The sequence below is a fragment of the Delphinapterus leucas genome, chromosome 10, assembly GCF_059928025.1.
Source record: "Delphinapterus leucas isolate spDelLeu-1000000601 "Yukka" chromosome 10, BTC_Dleu_Yukka2, whole genome shotgun sequence".
Lineage (NCBI taxonomy): Eukaryota > Metazoa > Chordata > Mammalia > Artiodactyla > Monodontidae > Delphinapterus > Delphinapterus leucas.
This window is the reverse complement of record NC_143138.1, coordinates 28335563-28355519: the sequence shown is the minus strand read 5'-3', so window position 1 is coordinate 28355519 and position 19957 is coordinate 28335563.

Below are 19957 nucleotides of genomic sequence, written 5' to 3'. Positions count from 1 at the left end.
CTGCTTCCAACTTTGCCCTTCCGGTGTTTCCTCTTGACACAACAGCCAGAGTGATCTTTTCAAAATTTAAGACAGAAAGTGTCACTCCTCTGCTTAAAGCATTTTAATGGGCCTCAATATCATTAAGAGTAAATGTCAAGTTCTTACAATAGATCCAAAGACCTTATGGGACCTGCTTCCTGTTTCCCTACTTAAGTCCTTACAAACTACTGCCCTCCTTGCTTAGTCCACACCAGACACACCAACCATCCTACCATTCCTTTTCTATAGGCACAATCTTTCCTTAAGGCATCTGCCCCACTGCTCGCTCTCCCTGGAATACTCTTTCCCATATACCCACATACCTCCCTCCCTTGCCTTTTTCAAAGCTTTGTTTAAATGTCACTTTCTCAGTGAGGCTTAGTCTTACCTTGCCATTTACAATTTCATCGTGTCCCACCATACGCACATTCTTCAGCCTCCTTACCTTACTCTCCATTTCCTTTTTTCCACTGCACTTACATAACATAATATAAAGTTTACTTATTTAGTATGCTTTGCTCATTGTCTCTCTCTCCTTCTTGAAAGAAATATCCATGGGGACAGAAATTGTAATGTTCTATTTACTGATGTAACCCAGATAACTAGAGGAGCTTGCACACTGTAGGGACTCAATATTGTTGAATGACTAAATGACTCTTAGAATACCTGTGAGTAGATGACTATAAAAGCATCTCCTAACTTTTATGGCTCAGTGGGAGAGATAATGAGGAGAGGACTGGCTTGCCTTTGGGGGAAGCAGAGAGGCAATTGCTTACAGAGTTTGGAGAAGGAGACCTTATATAGACCATATAGCTATCAGATATTGAAAACTTGACCTAAGGGATCCCTGCATATGTAAATGTTTCCAGAGATTACAGCTTGATAAAATTGGAGGTTCCTAAGAAATACTATTTACCTATTCACTCAAATTCTCTGAGTTGGGACCCAGGAATCTGTACCTTAACAATGCTCTTTAGTGATGCTTATGTACAATAACCTTTTAGAAATACTGCCTTCGGTCCTTATAAATAATACCTCACTGTCAAATATTATCTTAAAAGTTTGAGGACTGGTACAGAGGAGGCATCTGCTTGGGCATGGGATAATGAGAGAAAGGAAAACAATGCCTGGTCACAAAGGGCAATCAAACGGTAAGAGCAGCAAAGGCAAACTATTGACATTTTACAGGTTTGTCCTTCCCCACCAGGGGGCACTAGTGAGTGCAGTGGAGAGAGGAATTTGGGGAGAATCAGTATCTTAGGAAACAATCATATTACTATACTAAATTTTATCCATTTGCACACACAGTAACGAAACATGCTAACATTCCACATTTTGCAGGAGGTGTAATTCATAATTTTCAGGAGATGACTGGGAAAACGTAATCATCTCCAACGTTTCTATACCTATCAGAAACGTAGTTACACCGGAACTCACAGTTGAGAAATCGATAAAAGATGAGATAGTTATTTTTCCTATTCCTCTGGCTACATATCACATAGACATGCTTACATGCACAGCAGTATCCCTGGGGATTTCTACAAAAAATGAGCATTATGTCATTGTCTCGAGTCACTCTTCCAAAGCCACACAAATCCCAAACATCTTCCATATTAAAGATCATAAAACTGTCCTATTTCAACTGATCACCGTTCAACAGAGAGGGCTCTAAATAAGGTTGCCATCCGACAGTTTGGCAAGTTAGGGAAGGGATTTTCCGCTGAAGACAGAGAACTCACATGGGGTTAATCAGGAAGTTTTTAACAAATTTCATTCTCTATCCTTTAGTCAAAATTCATAGTTCCATATCTGAAAAGAAATAAAAACTCACATGGCCTCTGAAAATACATCACCAGTGATGTTCTGAACGTCTAACTTAAGGTTATGGAAGTGCTTTAAAGCTGCCATCCTGGGGAATTCAAGGTGATACTGACATTGTGACATTCTTTTATATTTTTTCCCCAAATCTAGTGGGAAAAATAGACAAAAGGTAAAAAAAAAAGGAGCAGAAGATAAAAATTGTTGTATCTAAACCAATGGCTCCCCAAAATGTTCAACTCAAAGTGCTTAAATCACTATATATTTTGCACCCAAGTTGGAAAATAATGTTCCATATTCTGTTGTATTATTTCTGAATGTATCTTAAAAGACAGTTCTTCTGTCACAAAAGGCATGATTCTTTTAAACAGTTTTTGTCAATTTATTGTTAATCCAAAGGGGAGAAAGCAGAGGGGTCCCATGAAGGCTCTTTTCAGTAAGTGCTAATTAATCAGCAAGTCAAGAATCTCCTAGGAGAAACTGACGAGGTTAAGAAAGTTTATGAAAAAAGTAAAATGTCCTCTTTAAGTGTGAAAGTAAGGATAGTTAACAGGGAATGTTTATCTCCTGGGTATAGATGGGGAGGAAAAGTTTAAAATTGGGGTCCTTGGCATACTGTGAGGGGATGACTCCTGCATTTAATGTTTCTGGGTTTCAGTGTTCTTATTAGTACAGCGAAAGGATTTAACCCAAATCAGGGTACTCTTCTATTGACAGAGCCATAGGAAACCAGAGGAGCACTTGAGGCCAGTGATGGGAAGGACTGAGGAAAAGAGAAGCCAAGATTTTTGTTTGTTTTTCTTCTCTCTCTCAAGTTGTTCTATTATTTTTTACTTCAAACAATATTTAAATTTTTCTTAAAATTTAGTATTAAAAAATATACAATTAAGCGTACAGAGTTTAAGCATCAGAGTAGTAAATTTCACAAAATCGACGCACCCAACTGATGTCTACTTAGATCCTGAATCTCTCATGATGTAACCCTATCCTTAACTTCCCTCCAAAATCACATTGTTCTGACTTCTGTCATCATGGTTTTTCCTATTTTTGAACTTTATAAAAGTGGACAAATATAATAATAATTGCATTATTCAGTGAATGATATGACTATGAGATCCATCCATGTTTTTCATTAGTCATAATTGAATTTTTTACTGTTATAGACTGCTTATCCCACTGCATAAATATATCAAGATATATCTTTTTTATTTGCTAAAATATTGAGGTGCATTTGGGTTGTTTTCAATTTTCAATTTTTATGAATAATGTTGCTAGACACCTTGTTTATAAGTCTAGTGGTGCCCATGGTTACGCCTTACTGTTGAGGTTATGACTAAGAGTGGAATTACTGGTATATACTTAAGAGAATGCTAAACAGTTTTCCAAAGTGTTTGCACAAATGTATATACCCTCCAGCAGTGTATGAGAATTCCAGTTATTCTACTTTCTTGCAAATAATGTGGTACTGTCATTTAAAATTTTTTTAGATATTCTGATGAAAGTTTATTGGTATTTTATTGTGATTTTAAGGTTAATTTCCTTAATGACTAATGCCAATGACATTGAGTTTTTTTTGTTTTGTTTTTAGTTTTTCATAAGCCTCATGGCAATTTAGTTCCTCTTTACGAAGTTATTGTTCAGGTCTTTGGACAATATAATTGGATGCCCTTATTAATCATTTGTAGGAGTTCTTGTATATTCTTTGCATGAGTTTTTAATTAGATATATGTTTTGCAAGTATCTTCTCTAATTGTCTCCCATTTGCCCTATTATTCCTTTTGATAAACAAAAGATTTACTTTTAATGTAGTTCTGTTTGTCGATGTTTGCCTATGTGACTAATGCTTTTGTATCTCTCAAGAAATATTAACTCTCCCGGGGCCGCGAAGATAATCTCTTAGTATTCTTCTAAATTTTTAATTATTTTTTTTCACATTTAGGTGTATGATTCACTTGACATTGACTTAGTTTGACATAGGGAATCAAGTTGGGTTTTTTTAAACGTATTGATAGCCAATTACTAAACACCATTTTTGAAAGACTCACCTTTCCCCCCACTGGACTTCAATGGCACCTTTACCAGACTAGGTGACCATATATGTGTAGTTCTGTTTCTGCCCTCTCTATACTTCTTCACTGAGCTATCTGTAGTTTCATAAAAGTCTTTATATATCAAATCTTGATATATTTTTCCTCAAGAGTGTCCTAGCTGTTCCTGGACCTTTGCATTTCTATGTAAAATTTAAAAGTGATTTTACCAACCAAAAAATGTTAGAATATAATTAGTTTTTCATTTACAATAATGATCAGTTGGGGAAAATTGACGTCTTTATAACATTGAGTCTTTGTTATAATGACCATGGCATACTGGAACCATTCACTGAGATTTTACTTAATTATTTTAGGGTTATGTTTAGTTTATAAACATAGAGGCCTTAAAGTCTTTGTATTTATTCCTAAACATGTAATATTATACCACCATTTCATTGTAGAGATTTTAATTTTATTTTTCTAATTTGTTTTTTTACTAGATCTAAAAACACAGTGTTTTGTGGTGGTGTTTCTTTGTTTTTGTTGTGATATATTTACCTTGTATTTGAGATCTTTTGAAATCCATCTATCAATTGTAGTTTAGATCGAGCCACATGAAATTGTTTTTGTTGTTTTTAATTTTTTTTATATCAGGGTATAGTTGATTAACACGTGACATTGTTAGCAAAGGTGCCGCCAACGCCCGTGGGACTTCAGCTCACTGTCTGGCACACCTGGCCTAGAGGGTTCCCGTCTCCACGCTCTGGTGCCTGCGATCTTCAGCTGCCCTGGGTACAGCTTCAGAGGGCCCCAGCGCAACGCAGGCCACGGGACCCACCCTATGAGGGACACAGGCAGGAAACACTGGCGGTGTCCACACAGTCCACCTCTGCCAGTGTGCAGAGCGCACAAGCTGTGGGTGTGTGGCTGCCTCCGCCTAAACTTCAAAGGACACCTAAGTCCCTGTGTTGCTGTCCAGCAAAGCAGCAGGAGCAGGACCACGCATCAAGCTAAAGAGGATTATTCTCAAGCCTTAAGGTCTAATAGCATTTGCCCTGCTGAGTTTTAGACTTCCTCAGGACCTATTCCTCCTTTCTTCTTTCCTATTTCTCCCATTTGGAAAGAGAATGTCTATCTTATACTTATGCTACCATTACATTTTAGAAGCATGTGACATGTATAATCTCACAAGTTCACAGCTGGAGAGGATTTTGTTTCAGGATGAATCATCCCTGGAGTCTCAGCCATATCTGCCTTTGATGATATTTAAGTGAGACTTTGGACTTAGACTTTAATGCTGGAATGAGTTAATACTTCTGGAGCTATTAGGATGGAATGAATGTATTTTGCATGAAAGGAAGACATGAATTTTCAGGGGCTGGGGCACAATACTATACACTGGATGTTTGCATCCCCTCAAAATTCGTATCTAAGCCTCAGTGTGATGTTATTTGGAGATGGGGCCTTTAGGAGATGATTAGGTCATGAGTGTGGCAGCCTCACAAATGTGGTTAGTGTCCATATAGAAGAAGCCCCGGGGAGCTCTCTGCTGCTTCCGTCCTGTGAGGACACAGGGAGAAGATGGCCACCTACATCGCCCTCAAGTATCAGTAGCGGCCCCTTAGACTGCTTCCCACTGAGATTTGGTAGTGTGTTTTGTAGTTTGAAACTGTGGTAATTTCAAGTGAATTTCCAGTGAAGCTTCTAAGTGTGCCAGTGGTTGATTCCCAGCTTCATATTGCCCGAAATCTAAAAGCACCTTTCCTGTTTGTCAGTACTTGCCATGGTTTTCTTCTCCTGCATCCTGAAGGGGTTTTTCCTGCTTGCTCAACAACTGTGGACATGCTCTAAAGCGAGTTATCCCATTCACCTTTTCTGCCATCACAGGTCTGCAATCATACCTTCTCCAGTGAGGTCCAAACCCAAGCCTTGAGAATTATCTCTCCCTTGGGTACTCTCCCTCAGTCCCAGTGTAGGTGTTCTTTAGAGCACTCTTTACTCCTTTAGAGAAAATACTCTGTTATAGTTAACAATTCTTTATATTAAACATTCCCTTTTCAAATTGCTTTGTGATTTCTATCCCCTGATTGGATCCTGACTGATAGAGAAAGGAAAAAATATCAAAACACTTCCCAAGTCCTCTGTATTACTAAGTGGACTTTTTGTGAGTGGATTATATCAATCTGGGAAGTTTGTCTCTTAATATATTCTTCCCAAAGGAATTCATCAAGCAATGAAAGTTAAAGGATGAACACGTAATTGTATAGTTAATGTCCAGAGCAATTATATTGACAATTGAACTAAAAGGGGGTTAAAATCGGACTTTTCTCTTTAGATTTAGAATACAAGACAAAGTACACACCAGCTGAAATTTTAAATGGTTATAAATCATAGAAATGATTTTTCAGCCAAGGAAAAATAGCTTTGATGAGCATTGATCATATAGCAAATTGTGAATGTTGGTTAATGGTATTTAATGTAATTTTCTTGGTTGTACAATTTTATCACATATGTTTGGCAGTGCCATTAAGTACATTATCTATCATACTTTTCATGGAAAATGATTCTTTTTCTGGAAATGGTTCCCTAAAGAGATTTTATATGTGTTATGTTTTATTTATTAGATGAGACGTGTTTCTCCAACAGGAACACTGCTTACTTCTTGAGGTGTAGGAAAAGAATGTTTTAAGCCACCCAAGAATATCAAAATGGTATGCATACTTTGGGGATGCAAGGTAGCAATAGTACTGGTGTTAATAAAAATAGAAAAAGAGTGTACCTTTCAGAGTTTCTCAGCTTCTTTCATGGCTGAAGTTCTGGACACTAAGTCAGTTGGGAGTCTCTGGAAAAAATACTTTTTATCATATGCAACCTCTTCTACCTGCTTGGTAATTCTTCTAATTCTTTCCTGAAAAAAAACAGCAGGGGATGAACGAAAAACCCAGTCTATTGTTTGAAAAAAAAAAAAAAAGTTAAAGGAAACTATGGCATTTGATTAGCTTGGGTAGTGGCTAATTTAGTCCTTGACCTTTGGAGTTCTTGTTAGCCGAGGATATTTGCTTCATTTCTGTTGCATGAAACTTGGAGCAATTCCAAATCAATACATTTATCAAATGCCATACCAAAAATCACTGTAAACTGTAGTTCAGTGGGAAATTACTAACGCTGAACAGGATACATTAGTGTTCTTCAAACTCCCTTGCACATTAAACATCTGGGGAGTTTAAAAAACAGAAACAGCAGCAACCACTAATGTGTGCATCTAAAACACAATTTTTTTTTAAATTGGTTTGTGGCAGAGTTCATTAATAGATATTTTTTAAAAGCTCTCCAGGGAGTCTAATATTTAGTCAATATATGGCCCCACTTGTGTTATATTCTGAATGAATCGTTGTGGATTTTTTATTATTGCTTCTGAATATTAGCTTGAGATTCAGAGATTAAGGTGCATTAGTAAATTATTTTAGAAAAATTTCTTTTCAACACAACTTTAAAACTTTAGTATTATATATGTGTTTAATCAAGAAACAAGAATATGTATTCAGTGGAGAACAAATAATCTTATATTTTAAATAATCTATCATCTCAACTTTTTAAATTTATCTGGCATATTCTTTTTTTCAAAATGGTGTAGAGTCAAGCTTCTGGTTGGTTTATTTTAGGTCCTAAATCCATGGTAGTGGAAAAACAAAACAAAACTATTCCTGTAATGGAAATGCCAGCCCAGCTCCTGAATTGCTGTTTCCCTATGGTTTCTGGATTTGGAATCATATAATGGTATAGAATCCATTATTGGATGATGACTAATATTGAGTTTTCTAACATACAATGAGCAGGTACCTCCTGATAGAGATCTGAACATATTTACTACAGAGACAAAGAGATGAAAAGGTACTTTCTTTGGTCATAGCTGACTTCCTTTACATACTTTTCAATGAATAGCAACTTCAGTTAAATTTTCGGCCCATCTCAATACACACCTGAGCACGTATTTAGATTTCAGCTGCTTTTTCTATCTTTCTTGTCATTAGCAATGCAAATGCTTCTTAGAAATCCTAGAGGAGTTGGTTGTAGGCAATGACAGCTAAAAGGTGGGGAACCAGGTGGATTGATAGTCAGATGGTCTTGACATGGTCTATTTATCAGCCAGACGGAGATCAACAAGGTTTAATTATAAAGGCAATGTCTCCTAAGTTATTAAGAATATTGTGCTTTTTACATAGTAAACTTAAGAGTTCTGCACCCAATTCCACTGGGGATGGGGGCTATTTCCCCACACCACCAAGCAATTCTCCAGATACCCGTAGGGAGTCCTACAGTTCAACTCAATTCTGACACTATCTACCTGGAGATAGCATCAGATCTCACAGGTTAAGGGCTCAGTCCCACAAGACTGCTCTGGACATCACCTGTGCTTCTGATCCATCAACTATAGATCAGAGGTTCCAGTGACCCCCTCCTTGGGATCAACATTTTACTTACTAGATTACCAGTTTATTATAAAATGATATAATTCAGAAACAGCCAGATGGAAGACGTGCATAGGACCAGGTGTGTGGAAAGGGTCACAGAGTTTCCATGCCCTCTAAGTGTACAGCTCTCCCCAGATCTCTGTGTGTTCACCCCCTCTCTTTTTGGATTTTTATAGGGGCTTTATTACATAGGCATGGTTGATTAAATCTTTAGCCACTGGTGATTGAATCAACCTCCAGCCCCTCTCCCCTCTCCAGAAATCAGGGGGTGGGAATGAGGGTTCCAACCCTCTATTCATGCTTGTTTCCCTTGGCAACCAGCCCTCATCAGTAGGTGCTTTCCAAAGGTCACTTCCTTAATATAAACCCAGTTACGGTAGAAAGGTGCTTGTTATGAATAACAAGACACCCATTTCACCTTTAAGGCTCTGAATTGATTTCAGGAACAGAGGACAAGAGACCAAGTATTATGACAAAAAAAAAAAAAGCTTCCAATGCTCTTATCCCTCAGGAAATTCCAATGATTTTGGGATCTGTGAGCCAGGAACTGCGGATAAAGACCACATATGTATCTCTTATTATAAATCACAATATCACAATTATGTACCATACTGATGCTCAAAGATAATGTTATTTTACAATAACTAAACATTTAGAGAAAGGGATACCTACCTTTGAATTATCACAAGAGCCTTACAGAAATTCTGGGTAACATATAGGGTTATCCAAAGTATCAGTACATATGGGAAGAGTGTCATCATTCATGTAATATCAAATTATGTTGACACTGTATTCACAAGCTAATTAATAAAATAATGAGCCTCATATATTTGACAGACATTCAGTCTATGGGGATCTTGCTTTGAATATTATAGAGGCAGACATTCTACTTTTTATTTAAGCACAAGCTTTAATGCATCAAATTATAGTCATACTGTGTAAAAGATTTAAAACATACTACTATATACATAGTCAGATTAACAGGAATTTTTTTCAACTGATTTATTACAAAACCATCACTATAGCCTCCCGAAACACAGAATATTTATCAGAACTGGTGTTTCAAATGAATTAATTTAAGGGTTGGGTAAAAAAATCTCTCTCTCTCTCTGACACACACACACACACACACACACACACGTGCATACACACACATACAAATCAAAACCTGAACCAAAATGATACCCTTTAAAAAGAACAGTCATGAAAAACAGGAAAGGGATTAAAGGAAAAAAGATTTCTAGGTCCAGGCAGAGGATGAGAGGCAGTAAGTTTCCTGAGCAGGGAGAGTAACGTAAGCATTCACTGTTGGGTGGAAAGAACTGAAATAAACCCATCTAGAAGGTGCAGTTAAGAGGAGCAAGATGGTGAGACAATGAATTGGGGGAGGAGACTGAAGATGAATTTGTGAAAAATGAAAGATGCAGAATGACAGGAACTGGGCTCAGAGATGTGGAGTGAGGTTTGCAGAGGAAGGAGAGCGCAAGGTTGAAAATACTCTTCTAATTTACTGAAAAACATGAAGTAATAGGAAATGAAGGTATTTCATCTAGAGCCCCAGGTTCTGAGGCGGAGGAAGAGAGCATCTGCTGGATAAGGGGTGTGAGGTAAGGAACCTCAGCACGAAGGTGCCAAAGACACTTTTCCTCATAGTGAAAGCTCAGGGTTGGGGTGTGGCAGCTCTTCTGCCCTTTTGATAGATACAGGTTTTCTATACTGGGACAGGCCATCTCTTTGAGCCAGTCATCGTGCATCATCAGAAGTCCAGGGAGAAAAGAGGCACCTGCCTAATGGGTCAGAACAACTGAACCAACCCTAGTGGTCTGTGAGGACAGTAGAATGAAGGAAACAATTAACACATGCCTCTCTCAGTGGATGACATTCACTGGGAGACTAGAGCTGGCATAGTGCTCTATATTTTATGTCCCTCACTGTGGCAACACACACAACCTATGGAGTAGGTGTTAGTGGCACCCCTTTACCTATGTGAGATAATAGAAAATATCTGTTGGTCTCTTCCCCAATACCTGGCACAGAGCTCCTAAAACCCCGGTAATTTCCTAAGTGGTAAGAGTATCTCTTATTCCAATATTTAGTCTTTGACCCCTTCCCTAGCACAGAGGTGCTAAAAGCCTTGTAATTTTCTGAGTCATAAGAGCAGTAGGAGTGTCTTTTGTTCTAATAAGGTGACTCTGGCTGGGCTCCTGGCTGAGGGCTGGTGACCAGGAAGACAAAGCCATGACTAGAAGCTGGGGACTTGCAGCCCTACCCTCCCATCCTCCAGAGAGGTGAGAAGGCTGTAAATGCAGTTAATAATTGATCATGCCTACATGAGAAAGCCCCCAGAGCCCTTCTAGACTGGAGAACACCTCCATGGACGGGGAGGGTGACATACCCCAACTCTACAAGGATGGAGGCTCTTGGACTAGGGGTTTGCCCAGACCTTGCCCTGTGTATCTACCTCTTCTTCTGGGTATTAACCTGATTCCTTTATCAGATCCTTTAAGAAACTGATAAACATAAGTGTTTTTTTGAGTTCTGTAAGCCACTCAAGCAAATAATTAAATCCAAGGGGGGAGAGGTCATAGGAACCTCTGATTTGTAGGCAAGCCTGATGGAAGTTGTGGGTAAACTGGGGACCTACTACTTACGACTGGCATCTAAAGTGGAGGCAGTCTCATGGGACTGAGCCCTTAACCCTTGGGATCTGATGCTACCTCCAGGTAGATAGGGTGAGAACTGAGTTAAATTGTAGAACACCCAGCTGGTGTCAGAGAATCGCTTGGTGTGGGGAAAAACTCCCACACATCTGGTAACCAGAAGTGTCAAAAGTGGAGAGTTCTGTGTGAAAGTAAGGGAGACACACAGGAGGAGAAATGTAGTTTTTTCCAGTACAACCTATTAGGGAACAAAAGTTTTTGCATGTTATGGTAGTTACCCAGTGAATTCATATCATTAAAGTGTCACATTTGGGGTCCAAATTAGGTATTTCTGATTCTGGCATTCATACAGATTTTCCAGATGGCTGTCTTCATCCAGGTTGGCTTACCTTACCACTCGGTCAGAGGCTGCCTTTGGCTACAGTCATAAAATCCATTCCGCGAGAATTGTTTTCACATTCACATGTTTGCAGGCCCAGGGAAAACTAAAACAGTGAGAAGTCAAAGGAGATATTTTAAAACACAGCTAAGCTAGATTTGGAAAAGTAACTGTTCTACTTTGCCCACTAAAACTATGACAGTTTTCAAAGCCTCATGAACCCAGTACTTCACGAATATTACAGTTGGCCTTCCAGTGTAAGCCAGAAATACCTTTAAAGAAAACAAGCTCATGGCCAACAGATATGTCACTACTTATAGCCTTGCTGGATATTGTAAGAACAAAGGGGGAATTTTGCCACTGTAAAAAATGTGTTTATATGTATATTTAGAGAGAGAGATTTTCTTTTTAAATAACAAAACACCCTGCTTTATCATTCAGTTTAATGACAATCCAATTAATACAACAAAGACTTGCCACTGAAAATATATAAAGTTAAATGTCTACGAAAAATAAACAGTATGTTTTTTAGATAAAACATTTCAGTTATACAAGTTTTAGCAATATTTCATATGAAAGGAACAGATAGGTAGTAGGAGATAGAGTGAAAGCCTAAAATTCATGGTTTCGCTGGAGAGGTAAAGTACTTTTTAAAAGCTGGGATGCTGCAATAAACCACATATTTTACGTGAAAACAGCAAAAAAAAAAAGTCAAATTTCTTACAAATGCTTTACCTTTTATCATTCTGACTCTGACTGTGATAAATGACTTTTCCACAGAGTGTGAAATAACTCACCCCATGCTAAGGTAACAGTGATTCTCTCACACCTTAGTCCTTAAAATAGGATCCTCACATGTGGTTCTCTGAGTCTATGAGCTGACAAGGGCCGACCTTGACAATACATGCAAGAGACAGACTCTGCTACTGGGGGAATTGCGAAGCCTGCACCTGACTGTCTTCTGCCTGGTGGTTTCTTCCTTAGAGCAAGATCTTTAACAGATGGTCCTCAAGACACAATTTTCCTTCATTTGGTAAACAGAGTATTTTCAAAAAAGTATAAATTTCAATATCTAATATAGCAAGGCATGTCCTTTCCCATTTGCCAAGCTCCATACCACTCTATTCTTTTTTTTAGTCTGATTCAAAAATACATTTGCTTGATCCTGAAAGATCTTTGAATTTGAGCCCTTATATTTATCTAATGGAAGAAAATATCTCAAGATGTATAGAATCATCTGTCAACAATGTAAAATCGGAAAATGTCTACTGCCAGTAAGGGTGTGAGAAACTAGCCAGTAGTATAACTGCTGGGAATACGACACATTTGTAAAACATTTGCTCAAGGGGAATTTGATGGGCAGTACATATCAAAATAAAATGTACATGTATTTGATACAATGCTTCTAATTCCACCTTAAAGAAATACTCGTATTAGAATGCAAAGGTTTATTTTTAAGGACGTTCATTGCAACTTTGTTCATAATAGAAAAATTTGAAATTGATATAAATAACCATCTCTGAAAGTGTTAGTGGAAGAATAATAAAGCTATACTATGGGAAATTATGCAGGTATTAAAGGCTTATATGTACTTTCTTGGAAAATGCTCCAAGATACACAGGTAAAAAAATCACCAGACTAAGTGTATAACATGAGCCCATTTATTTAAAATACATATATGTGTGTATTTATATGTATTTGAATGTGCTCACATAGAACATTAACTAGAGAAATGAAATGACACATACCAAACTTTTAAGTCTTATCTATAAACTGGGGAGTAAAGTAAGTGAACATTTTCCATATTTCTATCCTAGTACTTATTTTTCTTGAAACTTTTACAATGATAATTTACTTATATATTGATATGTAATGATTTTAAAATAAAAAATGGTAATAATAATTTTAAAACGGTAAGAAATAGCAATATACATAACTATTAATCCCTATTTTAACGTATCCCCTTTTCTTAGAATACTCTCCCCAAATCCCACCCCCCGACACTGCCTCCCCCAACAAGTTAATGCTTTTCATCCATCTTTCAGACTTGAACACAGTTCACTCCTTCAGGCACTTTCTGCTAACACCCCTGAAATAACAGCATCCGGTATTTTTTACTATAACCATTTTCTGTATTAGACTGAAAGTTCAGTAAGGTCTGGAGTTATGTCTTTATGCTTTTCCCATTATTTGCCTGAAGAAACAAAATCCTCAAGTGACCATATCCCATTGGCAGGAAGAGCTGGCACACACAGTGGATGCACGGGTGGGCTCCATTAGCAAAGCAGGAAGGGTCCAGGCGGACGCTGACTTCACATGGTGAAAACAGGCCCTGATACATTTCAGCTGGTAGGAACCACAAAGTGTTTGTTGAATGAATAACTGAATCGGTGAATTCATGAATCAAATGACTTTTACCTCCCTTTTATGGAAATGAAGACAACCTCATCCTGGAAAAGAATATATTAGAAAGCGGGAGCAAGTGTGAATGTGGAAAAGGAATGGAAAAGCAACAGTCTTACCAACATAAGCCTGCATGGAACACCCTTTGGACCTTATTTAGAATTATCAGAATTACTGACTTCAAATAATTTATAATCCATTCTTGGTTGTTTTCAGGTGGATTAAATAATCATTTATTCATACATTCACTAATACTCATTTTAAAGTTTCTCAGATGGTGTAAGCCTGTAGATAGAAAAAATATTTCAGACAGTCTGAGAGTCAATGTAGTTTATTCCTTTAAGACCACACATCTGCTTCGTAAGCAGAAAACAGAAAGACAAGAGCCTCTTGTTGCAACCTGAGACTTAGATCTTTCATTCACATTCCAGTGATTATATTGCTTTTGTTCATATGTTAGTTTAACTGAATAATTTTATTTACTACTCCATTTCATTCTAAAATGTGTGGTACTCAGAAAAAACACTTGTTATTTCTGGAAAGATCATATGTCAGCAATACGCTGTTTAATTCAAAACTCTCTTAGCAATTTTTTAAATTGCAATTTCCTGGCCCTCAGCAGGGTTTTCCTATGGTTTGACCAACAGATTATACCTAATTTTTACCTGTAATTTATTTTTATATACCACTTTTCCAAATGTGGCTATTTATTACAATTACTACATCACATGCCAGCCAGAGCATATCAGGACCCGGTTAATAAGCCTTTTCACCTGATGCTATGAAGGCAGGATGCCCAGTGATCACCTGCTGCATCCCTGATAAAGCTTACCCAAGTCTCCAGCACACACACCAGCTTTCCTTGTTAAACACAGCGCAGTCACCCAAGGGCATTACATTACATTACAAAAACATTAGGAAACATACAGTTTTTGCAGCTGACCACAACTTGTGTAAGGTACATTTTGGTTAACAAATAAATGCTTTTTTTTCCTATTACTTTATAGACAAAGCCTTACCTGTCACTATCTTTCTTTTTTGAGTTGATGATGGTAATAATCCAGAACAAGATGATTTAATATATAGCCATCTCTCAGGTAACATTATCGTATTTAGTTAAGTTCAAAATTAGGAACTAAATTTAAAGGTGATACCACAAAACCAATGTGAAAGTTCCTTCAAGATAGTATAACAGTTTTTCAAGGATGAATTATTATCACCTCATAAAGAGTAAAAACATAAATTCTCTAACAGTGAAGGCACAACACACTGGCCAATGCTGTCAGTACATCAAAAGGAAACTTAATTAATAGTTTATAAGATTCAAAAGTTGACATGGTCCCTGTTCTTTGAGAAATAAAATATACACTTAACAATCCTGGAGAAATAAAATGCATTAGAATGGTCTTTCAATGTTGATTTAAGTAGTGTAACATTTAAAGAGTTTCTTTCATGACTTTAAGTAATGATAGATTAACATGAATTTGAAGAAATCATCAAACTAAACCTAAAAAATATTCTTTATTATCTCAAGGTCAGAGTTCAATAAACAGAGAGGGAATTGAGGGAAAATATTAGACTTGGTGAATTTACCGTTGGTCTCTTCTCTTCTGGATGTTATAACGTTTGGGGGGGTTATGAAAACAAGTGGACATTTTTCTGGACTGAAGTCATGTCATAGAGTGTACCTTATAACCAAATACAATAGTGTGAAGAATATTATTCTCTGCACAAACCTCCTGGTGTAAGACATAATTAAAGTTAAGACAAAGAGAATAAAGTATTGTGTGATATTCAGGCCTATCTGCTACCCTTGGAAATAAAACTGTGGTGTAGTCTAGAATGACTCAAGATTCACTAATCATGCATTTCCAGGATGTTTGTTTTTCTGTAAGAAAAAATGTCCCTTGAAGTGATTTTAGGGCTAAAAACAGGGATCAAGGGCACATAAAATACTGTGAAACCTCCTATCACTGAACATATAGCCAAAGCTAAGAAGTACTGCTGATACAACCAACTGCATTATAGGAGTTCTAGGACAATACAGATGTTTTATAATAGTCAGCTGTGTAAAACCCTAAGAACTTCTATACAAGTATTATCTAGGACACAATTTTACAAAGATTATTCTGTTGGGTTTTTTAAATAGTTTTTTTTAAAACATATTTTTAATATGTATTATTTGAGGAGAAAGGTTTTTAAGGTCAGATACCTTTGGGAAAAACTGGGTTAAAGGAAGATAAATGGAGTTTTAACTGCAGGACTTACCAGAACCCTTACAGTGGCACTAACAGTGGTATTATCTCCTACTTAGAGAGGAATAAATTCAACAATGTTTCCCAAAAGTATTTAATAACAGAACCCTTTTTCCCATAGAATATTTGACAACACTGGTGCTTGAAGAAGTATATTTTGATAAACACTGATCCACACAAATAAATTATCCACATAAATAAAATCCACATAAATAAAATATTGCTGCATAATAGCTGCTTCTAGATTTGAAATCAGTCCTTAAAGGCAATTGATTGTTTAATTAGGAGTTTGGCACCATGTAGGATTCTACAAGTCAATAAGTTTCTCATTTGTGTCTGAGAAATGGACACAATGAGGAATAAAGTGATTTACTGAAGGTTATGAGGGTAAAATATGTATTCCTACATTCTAAAATGAGTAAACACTTTTTCATATATTCAGTATTTTTTTTCTAAAAAGGAGCATACCAAGAGTAACTATGAAGAGTTAGTAAATATTATTTTAGTTTTTACTTGATTCTAGCATTTTCTACACACAGTCTTCTGTGCTACATTGAATAAAGAACAGTATATAATGTCACAGAGTCTTTGGCTAAATACAAAAATTTTGTAGGAAAATATTTTGTAAGAAAGTATTTTGAGGGACTAAAACTATGTGATCCTAAGAGTAAGCTGCTTTAATATTTAATCTGTACAAATAAACTACTTTCCATTAAAATGTGGTTTTATAACTTTTCACTGCACTCTTGTTAAAAAACTTATTTGACAATTGATTCATGGAAAAAATTGGTCTGTGGAGAAGAGAAAAAAAATATCAGTGATAAGATCCAACAAGTGCAGAAATTTTCTGATAACTCTGCGCACATACCACCTGGGCCAGGGTAGCATCTAAATCTAATTTAATAAATGGATCTACAATACAGGAGCCAGCTGCTCTAGAAGGCATCTGTCTTTTTCAGTTGGAAAATTATACATTTTTAGTCTAAAAGAAGAAAACGTCCATCAAAGCAGTAGGATTTCCACAGGACCTGCTGATTAGGACTTATGCAAAAATCACATCTTGCACAGTTGACTAGATGTATTTTTTCTGCTTTGCCAAATCAGCATCTCTAGCAAAGATACTTCTCAAGATTTGAATCAGTGTGGAATATTAGATAAGCTGCTGCCTGAAGTTTGTTACTTACTATTAATGGGAAAAAACTCAGAGAATATGGTGTCCAAGCTTCTAATTTTAAAAATTAATAAATTGAAACCAGAGAAACTAAAATTCAGATTCAGGCATAAAATTTAGGTTACCTGACTGCCAAGCTTTTGCATTTCCCCCTACTGCAGTTGGCAATAATAAAGTTCAAATCACTTGATACACTTAATATTTGCATCTTTCAAAGGTCTTACAACTGAGGTGTAGTATCTTACCAACTAGGGACTGAAATCCCTGGACTTGGGTGAAGGGCAACCAAAGAGGATGTCTCGAGACCCCTGAGTGATTATATCCCAAACCTCTTCATCAGCTGGTGAATATGTGCCCTCACCATTAGATTAATTATAAAACCTGCCCTTTCTGGGATTTCTTTTCTAAATACTGTCAAGGACCCAGAGAGGCTTACAAGTAATGCATGTACAGGAATGGCTGTGTGCTTGGAATCAGCCCCAGCCAGAAGCATGTTTTCCTTTGTTACTGTTGGGGGAACTCAGATCTTTAAGCCCTAGTTGGAACACTTTTTGTCTTGTATAATTTTGTACCAAGGTTAACAAAGAAAGAAAAAAAAATGAATTGTTTCATTCAACTGCAGCCCACAAATGCTACACTGTTTATAGTCCCTAACCAATGGTAATTTTTCTTTAGAGCCTTCACTGTGGGCATCTCTCAGAATCAATGCTAGTCTACATGTCTGCTGTCTGTCTGTGCCTACTGTTGCTCTGTTGGTCTTAGCCATCGGCTATACTTCTTGTCATCCTACCATGGTCCGTGGATTTCCAAACTCCCAACAGGATCCTGTTAATTCCACCACCAGGCTGTTTCCACATCTCTGGTATTTCCCTCCTTGGCCAGTTATGAATAGACTCATTTTTGTGTGTTTAGCTCTTCCTGTGTGGTGTTTCAGACAAGCGTCCTCTCATTTTTACCATGTTCATCTTCTTTCAGGAGTGCACAGGCACAGGAAGTGTGAACAGTGATCTCACCAACCTCTGTCACACATTCATTCCAACACCCCAGCTCTGAAGCGAAGCCTGCCTGACCCTGATGGAAATATTCATCACTCATGGTGAGTTTTCTCTGAAGAGGCCTATTTTCAATCCCTATAGTCTGGCTTTTTATGGGACCAGCATTGGGCAAAGACTTCTTAGGTCCAAACAGCAGAGGACTCAAAACAAACTACATTCATCAGGAAACTTCAGGTTATTGTATTGAAATACTTTCCTTACCTAGGGGAGAAGATAAACAGATTTATTTACTAGGAAACTAAATTTCATTATGATATTCAATAAAAAGGAACTCAGAAATCAAGTAACTTATTTAATCATGCATTTTTTTAACTACACATTTTTGTAGACTTCACAAGACGTAATTGTGCTGGAAACCCAATATCGAGTTGTCATTTTTCCACTCAGAGTTATTGCAAAGAGCACTTGATTTTTTTTAAAAAAGGAGGGAAATGAAATTTTTGCTGTCAGAACCATGTTATTTTGTATCTTTCTTTAAGAAAATTATACATAGATAAATGGAGAGCCAATGAGAGGGTCTCGCCCCTTGCGTCTTCCTTGGGAATGCATTAGAATAAAAGGCTAGCAATAGTTTTCCTTGGATCAGTTACTATGCTGGAAATTACTAGTGTCTTATCCTTTCACCCAAAGAAAATGATAATTTGATCATTCGGTTTTCTTTCTGCCTAATTACTTACCTCTCTTTATTAATAGAATTGGCATCTATATCTTGTAGATGTTATCTTTTTTAGAATAGAGTTAATAACAGTTCAAGAACAAAAATAAAATTTTAAAGAGGAAGCAGTATTTAACTAACTTGCTTTCCTTAGGGAGCTGGCAATGTCCATAAAAATATGAAGGAGGTGTGACTTAAGTGCTTTGCTAGCACTTCAGAAGTGATTATACTTTTCTCCCTTAATTCATTACTTCCCATCCCTCTACTCTTTCTTGACTTTCTTGGCATAGTCGAGGAGTCCACCTCCTGACTGAAAACCCATGTGTGATTTTTCAGGCCTGACCACAGGCAATGACAAAGGCTTTCCCTGGCGGCCTCCCACCCCAGACTTGGAGCAAAGCCAGTGCACTACAGTCTCTGAAGGGCATCACAGTGAGGGATTCAGGCCCCTCTGGCCCTTCACGTTCTCCACAAATAGCACAGCCCTGGAGCCTTTATTCCTGGGTCTCTGTCTGAGGCAGAGGTCTCAGGAGAGGATGGGGAAAACTTGAAGATGCCTTTCTCCACTTTGACTCATACTTAGTCAGATCTCTAAAGTTGAGTCTTAGACCTCTGCACGCTAAGGAGTTTTTCAAATTACATTTATACTTAGAGTAAGAGAACCACTGCACTAATGAGATTCAAGAGAATCTGTAAAACCCAGAACGATCACAAAATACAAATAAATAATTATAAGTCTCTGTCCGGGTTATGAGACTACCAAAACAGCTATGAGATAAGAAATAAACAATTTCCCACAGGCATAGTGTCTTGTTTCCCAGTTGTCTTTTTTTCAAGTTTGGCCAGTTTTTTGCATGCAGTCATTTTTTTTTTTTAATTTGAGGTTTATTGAATGGTTTTCACCAGTTTTATTGAGAAACAATTGACATGTATCACTGTGTAACTTTAAGGCTTACAGTATGATAGTCTGATCTACATATACTGTGAAATGATTACCCCAATAAGTTCAGCTAACATCCATCTTCTCGTATAGATGCA